Below are 12,458 nucleotides of genomic sequence, written 5' to 3' on the forward strand. Positions count from 1 at the left end.
AACAGGGTGCTGCTGAGTGTTACCTGTTTGAAAGGTAAGCCTGATCTGAGCTGATAAGGGGCAACAGATCCCTTGGGAGTTTTCCCAAGTGGCAAAAATGTGTCACAGGAAAGTAATTGGAAATTGATATTTGACATATCTCAGGGTTACTTTTTATTTCTGATAACACCAACGGGTTTGGCCAAGAGTCACTAATGACTAATATGTGAAATCCTGTAATCCATTGCTGAAATACAATCTCCTCTTTGTTGAAAGCAAGCAGCTGCTCTCTGATCCTCTGCTTCCTAACTAGCACTTCAAGTGTAGAGACAAATGGACTTAATTTGGGTGAAATGAGTGGTGAATGCAACCAATCCTGCCTTTTGGTAATTCTCTGAAACAAAATCATCAGTGATAGTGGAGTCCTGTTCTTAAAATTCAACTCAATTTAGCAGGTACTTGTTCAGAAGCTAGTATGGGTTCCATATTGTGTTGTGTGCAATGGGACATGCAAAATAAATAGCAATTGTGGCCTTTGCCCTTGAGGAACTTATAGGCTCGTAGGAAGGATGATGTGTTTATGAAACACATTTTACACGGCAAGATAAGATATTCGTATTTGCCAGAGGGAGTGGAACCTGGAATGAGTACAACGGGAGTCAGAAAAATAAGAGTAGAGTAGACTCGAGTTGTCAGGGAAGGCTTTATGGATGAGGTGAGACAACGACACCAATATCCTGAACCCAGAACTCTCTCTTAAAGAAATTGTAAGGAGCACAGTATCAAGTTACCAAGAGATTATGGAGCCTTCTTTAAGTGAAAGTAAATTTGTTCAATATGAGAGTGGATTAATTTAGTTCAATAAATATTTATTGAGTATATCTATGTGCCAATAATGTATCTTATGAGGTAAGGAAAGGATAATCACTACAAATAACACATATGCTTAGTTCTCAGATGCTACCTTCATTATAAGTATTTAAAGTTATTGCTGGTCCCTGTGATTCCAAACCTGTGATTTTTTTTTACCGCTTACCATTCTCTTTCTAAAAAAAACCCTTCTCATTCTTGCTTTGGCAGCACATATACTAAAATTGGAATGATACAGAGAATATTAGAATGGCTCCTGCACAAGGATGACATGCAAATTTGTGAAGCATTCTATATTGAAAAAAAGAAAAGATGGCCAGCCTGGTAGCATAGTGGTTAAGTTTGCGAGCTCTGCTTTGGCAGCCTGGGGTTTGCGGGTTTGGATCCTGGGTACAGAACCACACAACACTCATCAAACCATGCTGTGACAGCGTCCCACAATAAAAAAAAAAAGGAAGATTGGCACAGATGTTCCTTTTCATCAGGGCTGATCTTCCTCACCAAAAAAATAACAATAAAAAAGACCTTCTTATCTAAGATATCTTTGGGTTGAGGAACTGGGTCTAATTTTTTGTGTAGTGGAGGAATGATATGTCCAACTTCATAAGTTGTGTACAGTATAAAGAGCTGCATGCATGCTGGTCATGAAAGGAAAGGACACTGAATAAGCATTGAATGTAGTCCCAAATTATGAGGTTAGGGAGTATTTGGAACAGCATTTGAAAAGTCTGAACCTGGCCCAAACTCAGGACCATAATCAGAGCCTAAGCTCTCTGAAGATCAAGTTTTTCTTGGAATTTCCATTATTCCCCTTGACAGCTGCTTTGGAAACCTAATTAGAAGGGTCTTCCATCATCAGAGTTTGAGACAGTCTTGCACTGGGCTCTTTGGCATTGTGAAATTTGAAATTGGCAGCACCCAGACATGTTAAGTCACTAAAAATTCTATCTATATTTGTCCTTGAAAAATAAGGAAATCCACTATTTGTACATTTCTTAAGGTACAAGTATAGCTGGGCAATTTCAAATTGGTCTAGATAGAGAAGAAGTCAGGATGATAATGGTGGTGGCAGTGATGGTTGTCATGGGCATGGTAGTCATTATTCCAAATATCCACATAATTTTTAAATAATATAACCACAGAACACTAGTAAACCCTGGAAAAAATCTAAGATATCAAACATTGAGGCACAGAGGTGTCAGAGTTTATTTAGCAAAGCTATACCAGAAGAGGACAGGAAAATCCCCCTTTCTAGCTAGCAATCATTCTCATACCACAATGAGACCCCTGCTTAGTAACCCCTGCATTTCTGCCACCCATGTGATTACTTTTTGAAACTAATTTAGGTATCAAATTTAAATGGAATTCTGAGAAACTTTTGTATTTTTTTTATCTGAAGGAACTGGTGGAAGGAAAAGCTAGAAGAAATTTGGAATCATTCTTGATTCCTGTCATTTTCCTTAGTATTCAACCACTTTCGTCTGAAAGATTTGTCTTGTCTCCATGGGTAGACACGTACACATGTGTTCACTCACTCATCTGTATGCGTGTGTATATATTGATATGCATTCCTCTTCATCATCTGTAGGTATTTTACAAATAATGGCTTGTGTGTGTGTGTTTTTTATCTTCTTATTTTTTTAATGAAAATGACAGCTTTAAAATTTTTTGCAGAAGTAGTTCTTCTATGGTAAAGAAATTCCAGCATGTAAGCCAGGGTCATCTTTGGGTTACAAAATTCCATGGAAGACTTTCCCTGGGGAGGGTATAGACACTGGCTTTGGAATTTTTGTCTTTCCATCTTGGCACAGATGGGCAAAGTTGGTAACAAACAAGTTCAGTTAATGGAGAACGGGTGAAATAAAGAGTCAAATGAGAAAGGTCCAACAAGGTTGAGAGTGCAAGCAAAAAAAATCAGCAGAATGTAGAAAGAGAAAAGAGAAGGTATGGATACCCTCCACCCCTCTTCCAACCTTCTTCTCCTCTGTGGGGTCATTACTGGGCTGAGGTGGGATCAAGAGTATAAAAGGAGCTTAGACTTTTGCATTGGAAGTTTTGTTGTTGGTGAAGCTGTCTTGGAATCTGTCTTCTTAAATAAAGCCGGAGGGTTTTGTAGAGCTAGGGGGCTCAGAGTGGGGCTCAGAAGAGAAGGAGATAAACCGTTCAGAACCTGATCCAGATTCTGTGTTTAAACGTGAGAAAGTACTACAAGATTTCCATAAGCCAACAGGGTAAGTTGGCAGGATCAAAATCTGGTCCAGGCTCCACTCATCAACTATGTGTCTGTAGGTGCATCTGCCCAGTGGGGCATCTTTTTCTGAGTTATCCAAATCACTGTCTAGAACAGCCTAGCCACTGGATATGGGAATTTTAAACTTTCCTCTAGGTTTTCCAGGCCTAGTCACATACCTAGGAAAAGAAGCAGAGATTTAGAGCTAAAGTTCCTGAGAAAAACACTCTTAATGTGCTTTTTCTTGAGTAGCTGAGCAGGGACAGTGAGAAAACCCAGTGGTAATTGAGCAGACTAGCTGCAGAGACTACCTCTCCAGTGGGCAGGGTAAGTTTAAAGGAGAAATGACTGAGGGGTCTTCAATTTCACATTCTTGAGGAGGGACCCACAATGCCTGGGGTATGGAGACCCAAATTTCCAGATTTTTTCACTTCCAGTCTCCCTTTAGGAAGACTACCAGCAAGCCTGGCCTTTGTGCTTCCTTCTTTCCTTGTTTGTAAACTCCTTATCATAATTATTGTGCAGATCCTTGTGCTTGGTGTCATGGGAGTGTGAGGCCTCTGGAAGAGCCCATGGATTCTGAGGAGCTTAGAGGCCATTGTGAAAACTAGAAAGACAAGCAGGATCATAACTGAAATGTGTACAAGCCTGTTTGACAACAGCGAGGGGACATTGAAAAATCAGAGGCTGCCATCACATATGGAGAGGTCCTCCCACACTCACCTCAGTGGCTGTTTCTTCTCACTGAAGAATGAAAACAGTAAATGGCCTAGAGCAAGCTAAAAGCAAATCCCTTAACTATATTCATTTTATGGCTGCAATACTTGGTGGCAGTGTTAGTAAAGGCCCTGGCAGTCCTTATAGGAGAAATGCCAGAAATGAGGCAACTGAATGTTCATTCACCTGCTTTAAGTTATTTCAGAAATAACATGATTTATAGAAGAATGCAGAATCCTGATTGTCAGCCAAGATGTCATTTTAACTTTGGGATATCCAGAAACAAGGGGATATCATATCCTTTGTTCTCAGAGCACCCCAGATGCCAAATTATACACAGGGTTCCCTCTTGGTATGGAGTGCTTATAGGCCTTAAGGCAACCAAACATTGATTTCAGAAAGATGTTGCCTCTGGTGATGTCCTCACCTGAATCTTTCCCCGGAGCTATGAGAAGAAGCATGGCCCTCCTAGCTTCCCTGCATTCTGATAGAGCAGGAAACAGCAAGAGGGATGGTCGTCTTAGAAATGGTAGGAGGCTTGGGGTAGACTGTCCTCAGCCTCCTTCTAGGGAGCTTTACAAGAGTAGCATTAAAGTGCCGGAGAAATAATTCATAACTATTAGTTCTGTCTGTGTATCAGCATATGCCAACTGATGCTCTGTTCAAAACATAAATATTTGAATAATAAAATACCAGGCATCTGCAACAGAAAGCAGTGGAATTTAGGGGGTTGAGTAGGACTTAAATGTCTTCTCTTCTAACTACAGCTGTCTGGATGCACATAGTAGGCATTGAAAATATTTGTTGATTAGATTTTCTTTGATTTGAATAACTCGGTTGCTGATTTTGAGCCCAGATATTTGGTATTCAACCAGAGTTGTGTGCTCTGCATCCTGTCGTTGAGTTCACTACCACAGAGATAGTTGGCAAAGGGCAGCATTCCTCCCCATGGTGAGGTCTCTTCTCGCCTCTCTCAGCCAATGGTCTCTGGCTCATGTGATCATGGGCCACAGAACAAACCGCAGGTGGCTGATGGAGCTGGCTAACTGCAGAAACTGTCTTCCACACCCCTATTTTCCCCAGTGTCATTGTGGTTGTATCTGATGACAAAGAACATTGGCATCTTGGCTAACAGACCAGAGAAGTGCTGTTGACAGGTACTTGAGCAGCCATTTATTCATCATTGTATTGGTCATTGGAAAAGTGTTGAGTAAAAGGCCTTTTAGTTCACAGCACTGAGCTGAAACCTGAGCAGGAAATATGAGAAGACCTGTGGTAGGGGAGGAAGAAGGTTAAAATGTGACTGGGAATATGAGACATTCATTAACTCCTAGGACATAATGACAAGACAGGGTAGTTATAAGAAAGGACACCTCTTGGTTTCATTGATGCTGTTGGCATGCACAGCAGAGGGGAAGGGATGCTGTATGGTAGATTGGATACATAGTACGCTGGACCCAAGTCCACATTTCACATCTGCCTCGTAACTCCAGCATGTGGCTTTAAACTCAGGCCTCAGTTCCCTGCTCAGTAAAATAAAGTGAATGTCCCAGGATATTCTTCAGTACCATCCTTCTGTGACACTTTGATTAGGAATGATAAGATCCTCATTTCCCCATAATTTCGTGTCCCTCGAATACCTAGAATTTACTACTTTCACAGACAATCAAGTAGGCTTCTAGAAGTCTGAGGACCCTAGGAATGAAAAGTAGTGAAAGAAAGTATAGACTCTGCCCTGATATCTCGATTAGAAGACAGCAGCATTTGAAGGTCTATGAAAATCCATTTTGTATAAAAATATAAAAATTTGTTATCGCTGGGAGTGGAGTTCTCGTTCAAAGTGAAACAACAGCAAATTTTATCTTTCTTCGTGGATCGAGTCTTGGTTCAGTTATTTGTCTCAGGACCAAGAGCATCTCGTTGCCCTTGATTTGGTCCACATACTACCTTGGTTCACACAGTGTTGGTATGGCAACTTGTAAGTAGGTACCAGAAGACCTCCGCTGCTGGTGTTAGAGGTGGTTTCTCTTCAGCCCACCCAAGAAATAAAAGCTGTAATTTTGTGGGTAGTTGAGAAACTAGAGATAGGATAATTCATCTGTAGTTGGACCCAGCAAGTAGTGTAGGTAGAAGTTATAATCCTGTCTGGCTGACAGACAGATTCACTCCCCAGGTTGTTTCGCATCTTCAGACCTCATGGAGGTAGATCAAGCAGGTTACCTATTTGAAGGGCAAAGCACAGAATTCGTTAGAAATGTCACTTCTGGTAGCAATTTATAGCATTCTGTGAGATTTATGACAATGATTAGCCAACTTGTTGGTTAATATATATGGGTGTATATTATAATAATCCTGTGAGGTGAGTATTATAACCCTGTATGATAAAAGGAAACTGAGGTTTAAGTGTATTGTTGGGGTTAGCTGTTTCGCACAGGACTTTGTTGATGGCTACAGAAGAGACCCCACCCTGAAGCTCCACAGTACCCTCTCTCTACAGTTGAACCTATTCTATAGATTAAGGCAGTCCTGACTCTGAGTACTCTTTTTTAAAATGCAGACACCCCTGGGAGAGAAGTCATATCTAGCTTACTATCACTTAAAAAATTGCCTGAATGATTTTTTAACAACCATTTTCATCTGAAGTGGTTAAGCACAGAATGCTAATATGTTAAAATTAGGATAAAATGAAGGGGGACTGGGATAGATTTGGATTTGGGGAATTTGTTTGGAGTAATGATCCTGGTGGGGGTGTAGCAAAGAGGACCTTGGGACTCCATCAGAATGAGGGGAGTCCCTGAACAGGGAATAGTGGTGCAAGGTATGGAGCAAAGAAGATGATGAAAACAGAGGAACTATTCATATTTTGGGGCTGGTTGGCCTACCTGTGTTGGAACCACTCCTGGTGAATGGGGCAGGATTGTGATGGATGGGGTCAAACCCATCTGCTATCACTTGCCATGTACCTGGCTTTGGGTATTGGATCATTTCATATCTTATTCTGCTAATGACTTAAGGCAGAAAAATCATTCCCCTGTTTGACTCCAATATGTGCCAATTGAAGCTGAAATCCTCATCCTGAGCAAATGTACCAAAGCACACTCTATAAACTTAATGAGGGAGATGAAGAGATATGTGCCAGAAACCTAGAAAATTTAACACTGATGAGGTTATGACTATTATATGTTTAGTTAAATTGTTGACACTGACAGGACATGGCTGAGGAAATCTACTGTCCGTTTTCTCCTTGTATCAGTGATAATGGTTCCTTGGTGTGCTCTTCTCAGTTAACAAAAATATTCCTGAAAGATAACTGCAGGGAGAAGAAGTGACATAAGAAATACTTTTATCATCTTTGCTCTTCTGGGAATTCTCTCCAGGAGTCTTATTTAAAGCAGGACTTCTCCTGACTGGCAAAAGAGTTTGGAGGGAAAGACCCACAGATTCAGAGGTGAATGTAGAACCCCCTGAGAGACGCACAGCCTCCTGCACCTGTGCTTGCAGCCTTGCCCAGCCAATCTCTCTAGCACAGTGCTGCTCTAGCCTTCCCAAAACACCTATTTCTCTTTCGCATTTTCTCTCCTCTCAAAAACTGACAAAAGTTCTAGCCTAGTGAATAAAATCTCAATTCCTTTAAGTGACATTTAAGGCATAAATGTGATCATGATTTTTGTAAACTGCAAAGTACCTTTTTAAATAGTAGCTATTTAAAGAGGAATCAGGGTGGTGGAAAGAGTCTTCAATTTGCAGTCAGAACACCTTGGCTTGAGGCTTGTGCTAGTTGGGTGCCCTTGGACAGGTCATTTAAACTCTCTGAACATCACTTCCTTCATTTATGAAATAAGATAATTGTGGTAATTAAATTAATTGAAAGTGGCATAGTAATTAGCAAAGAGTGGACACTCAATACCAGTTAATGAAGACATGGTAACCGAAGGCAATTTCGTCTAGCACTTAAGAACACAGGCCATGGAGACACAAGTTACTTATCTTCCTGTGTCTCTTATTCCCTTCCTGGAAAGTGGGGATAAGGTGGAAGAGTCAGATGAGTTAATACATATCAGGAACTTTCAACAGTGCCTGGCCCATATTAATCCCTCTTTAAGTAATAAGGCTCCTGCTGTTGCTGTTGTTTCTATTGTTCAAGGACCTGTCCTGGCTTTATCTAGCCAGCCTTATCTGGTTTTCTATCTTACCAGTAGAGAGAGCTCCTTCAGGATATCCTTAGGGTGGGACTGATTCTTACCTTTAAGTTCCATGGGCTTTATTCAATTCCAGAAAAATACTCAGTCATTTTTGCTGTTAAAAAAATGTACATATACATGCTTGCTACTTCTCCTCAGCATTGTCCTGGAGGTTTTAGTCAGTGCAGTAATGCAAGAAAAAAAGAAGTTGAAGCCATTCAGATTGGAAAGGAAGAAGAAAAACTGTTTAGTTGCAGATGAAATGATTATCTGTGTAGAAAGTACAAGGGAATCTACAAAAAGCTGCTAGAAGTAATAAGTGAATTTAGCAATGTTGCAGGATACAAGATCAATATACAAATCAATTTTTTTTCATTCCTTATCCTCAATGTAGCCACAACTAAACCAGTTTAACTGGAGCATAGGATGAATGAGGGGTAGTGGTGGTGAAGAAAATTGGAAAGGCAGATTGAAATTCAGTTTGACAATGTGATTTGATAACATGGAAAGCTTTTGCTCACTTTGTCCCTTCCTTCTTTTGTTTTCTCTCCTTTCCCTCCTTCCCTTCCTTCATTTTTCCTTTCTTTTCCCTTCTTCCCTCCCCTAGCTCTCTTTATTTTTAGTTTCTTAGCATAAACAACTCTTTTCCATGAAAAAAGGTAGAATTGGATTAGGTAAACAAAATGACCATAGCTATGTTGCTTTGAGCTTACAGGGAACATTCTATGAAAGGAGTTCTCAAAGACAGGGAGTGTAATAGCACACAGGCACTAGAACTTAGGTTATCTAGATTCAAGTTCTGATTCTCTGTTAACTAGTTCTGTGGCGTTGGGAATTTCACTTCACCTTTTTGAGGCTCAGTTTGCCTTGTCTTAAAAAAAAGATTAATGGTAACATGAATTCCTTCTTTATAGCGTTGTGGATGGCTAAATTCAACAACACTTTTTCAGTTCCTAGGAACTGGACCAGGACATGGAGATGGAGAGATTTTCCCTTCAAGGAACGTTTAGTGAAGATATGTGTGTTTTATGCAATTTAGTGAAGGCATAAGACAGGCTATTAGAGTAGTAGAAACAAAGACTGAGGGAGTGCAAAGAAGGGGTTAATTAGCTCTGCTTGTGGGGGTGGGGCGACAATTTCACTGCTTTGGTATCTAAACTCAACCTTAAAGTTTAAGTGGGATTTTTGACAGTTCAAGAAAGGGGTAAGTTTACAATAATAACAGAAAGAGTATCTTACATTTGTTTAGCACTTTACCGTTTTACTTAAGTTAGAATGATCTAAAAACTATAATTTATAGATGTAAGGGATTATTATTGCTATTCTAGGGCTGGTTGTTATTACTTTAAGCTGCTCTTTTGATAAGGCTGGGGAAATTTTGACTCCAAATTGTAGCAACTTAGCAAAGTCTGTTTATATGGAAATTCCCAGGGAATTTTTCCATGTCGGAGGAATCAGGTGCCTTAAGAGCTTGGCTCTTACTGGGGCAGAGGCAAAAGTGGGGTGAGAAAGATTAGGAAAGGAGCACTGGGAAGAGGAAAAAGAGGTGGTAAGTCTTTGCAAAAAGATAGCCATTTTATAATTGTGGCATAACTAGCTAGGTAAAAATGTAAAAATATGGAAACTTTGACATTTAAATGCTAGTCCAACATGGAGCCAGAGAACTCAATCTTTGTGAAATGTAGCAACCTGAGAATTTTCCTTCATAATCCTGATAGACATCTGGCACTTCTCCTGCGTTCCACAGATCCTTGCCTTGGTCCAACACATCATCTATGAGATGTTGAATGTTTGACTGATGAAGTATTGGAGAGTATTTGGAAATAAAGAGGAAAAAAATACAGTATTCTGGGGCTTACAGAAGAGTGGGAAAGGGAGCCAAGAATGTACCTATAATTTAGGGTAAAGAGCAATAATGAGGTCTCATAAAAACAACCATGGTGTTAAATAGACCACAGATCATTTGCACCTTGAGACTTTGCTTAGTTTTTGTGCCAGTAAAAATAAATAAGTGATAATAGTCTCTGTGTTTTATGCCAAAGGAATTGCTTGTACACAAGATTTTGTTTTAGTGTAATCAAAGATACCCTCTCCCTAAAATTATTTAAGGGAAGAAAACCAAAATCCATCCAGCTATAAAGAGCAAGCGGTGGAGTCTGGAAAAATGGTTTAATCTCCTCTGCCTGAGGTCATACTGTTTTATGCTGCTCTTGACTTCATTTCAAAGCTGATGTTGCTATCTAAAAAACTTAACAGCTGTAATTATTTCAGTTTCATTCACTGAGAAGTCATTTCCAATCATGTTAGAGAAATGGATTCTAGTGTTTGCAAGTGACCTCTCATCCCATCCCTTAAAGGAAATAACATATATGTTGGAAAAAGCACTGAACGAGGAGTTTGGATGACAAGAGTTTCAAAACTTGGATCTGCTCATGCCTGTGCTTTTAGACTTTCTGTAAGTCAAGTCACAGATTTGATCCTCAATTTTTTCCTCTGTAAAATGGGAACAATCAGAACCACCCAGCTACTTTGTAGGGTTGTGAGTGTCGGTTGAGATGCTGGACATGAAAGTGCCATGAAAATACAAGGTGGTGTTTGCCTTCCTCCTCTTTGCAGTAGGACTCTGGGTCACAAAAGGAGAGGATCATCCTCAGGTATTTTATGGGAAGACATTGGTGCTTTTAACGAAATGTTAGCTTAGTGTTACATGGTAGGGAGCAACACAACCTTATTTTTTTCTCACAACTGCCTCTGTAGGTCCCCTCTGTAGGGCTAGATCATCCTTGGCCTTGAATAAAATCTCGGTGCAGAGCTTGCTGCTCACTCTTAGATAATAGTAAGTACTCTGACTAGTTACCTGAGTCTCAAGACAGTCTTGGTTCAGTTATAAACACAAAAAGTCTACAGTAAGAATGAAAACTCTAAAATTCATCCACAGGTAATACATCCTTGGTGGGCTGAGTAACGTCCTTTTCCTTTATTCTTTTGTCTTCTCATTCCCACACACCAGGTGAGTTGGGTGGGAAGAGGGAAGAGAAGTAGGAGGCAGAATCAAACTTGCTTGGATCGTACCAGTCTGGCTCTGGTTTGCTCCTCTAGTGTCAGATGTTCAGCCTGGCCCTTGTCCTTGTGGGCTGTTTCATCAACAGCGGGGTCCTCTCACTTGCAGTTCTTTTGATAACAATAAATCCGTCTCCTGAGTCTGTTCATTTACAATTCCTCCTTCAAATCCTGGGCATGTGGGGACTTCTCTCTGCCAAGGCCTCCTTGCCAGGCAGGATCCAAGGCTGCCTCAGGGCGCTTTGTCTTGCACTTGGCCGTCACCTCTCTGTGGCGTGTGGGTCTTGGACTTACTAACAGAGTTATGTCTTTGAATCAGGCCTCTTTTGTTGAGCCACCTAGCAAGCAGCTTCACCCATAGTCTTTCTTGCACTTGTTAAATTTTTTAGGCTTAAGTCAGAAATCAGTTCACTCTGACCCTGTAAATGCAAGGGGCACATACCAAGCTCTCTAAGTGGGCCATTGAACTCCCTCTCCTTTGCCTGAGATGAGGGAAGTATCTCTAACCCTTCTCCATGGTGGTAAAGCCTTGCAGGCAAACCTAAAAATTCTTTTTTTTGGGGGGGAGATTAGCCCTGAGCTAACATTTGCTGCCAATCCTCCTCTTTTTGCTGAGGAAGAGTGGCCCTGAGCTAACATCCATGCCCATCTTCCTCTACTTTATATGTGGGATGGCTGCCACAGCATGGCTTGCCAAGCGGTGCCAAGTCCACACCTGGGATCCGAACTGGCGAACCCCGGGCTGCCGAAGCACAATGTGCGCACTTAACTGCTGTGCCACCAGGCCGGCCCCTAAAAATTCTTTTTAAAGAAATGCCCACTTCCTAAATCCAAACTCCTTTCATAGCCTGTCCAGCATCTTTTTGTAATATAGAGAGATGTGATCAGCTAGGAGTTGCAAAATCAGTTTTTAGATACCTCCATCGCAGGTCCTGCTTGGGTGATCTGGCATCTCACCTTGGAATGTGGGTCTAGTGGGTTCCTATTGTCTATTGGGGCTTCAGCTGAACTTAAAACAGAGTTCCATTTAAAAATTTTTTATATTTATATCAGTGTACCCTAAACTGCAGTTTGTGGAAGACTTCTTCAGAGAAGTGCTTCAAAATTTTAAAGTTTCTGATGAAATAAATTTGGAAAACAAATGCAAGATTTCCAGCTTTTAAGGGGCTCATTGCACTTAAGCCTATTAAAGAATGTGTAGAATCTATAATAAAGAATCCTGTTTGACACTTTTTAAACCCAGTGTTTCTCCAATATATTTGATGAAACCATTTATTAACATAATGTCTCTTCGTTTGCATTTTGGGAAGTGCTGCTCCAGATGCCACTTAGAGCCTTCGTGATGAGCGAACAAGGAGGGTCCCTGATGATGCTTCCCTTGGGTTTAGCTAAGAATGTTCATACATTCCTCCAACATTTCC

General features: G+C 40.7%; 1 protein-coding gene and 1 non-coding gene across 13 annotated transcripts in view; both read left to right on the forward strand.

The window, feature by feature from the left end:
* Positions 1 to 12,458, forward strand: part of LRMDA (leucine rich melanocyte differentiation associated) — a 1,071,617-nt gene that overhangs the window by 874,843 nt on the left and 184,316 nt on the right. The window lies entirely within an intron of this gene.
* LOC111769847 (U6 spliceosomal RNA) lies at positions 1,048 to 1,150 on the forward strand. Its single transcript, XR_002802669.1, has one exon. It is a non-coding gene; the product is annotated as a U6 spliceosomal RNA (small nuclear RNA).

This window comes from Equus caballus, chromosome 1 (genome assembly GCF_041296265.1).
Source record: "Equus caballus isolate H_3958 breed thoroughbred chromosome 1, TB-T2T, whole genome shotgun sequence".
Classification (NCBI taxonomy): Eukaryota; Metazoa; Chordata; class Mammalia; order Perissodactyla; family Equidae; genus Equus; species Equus caballus.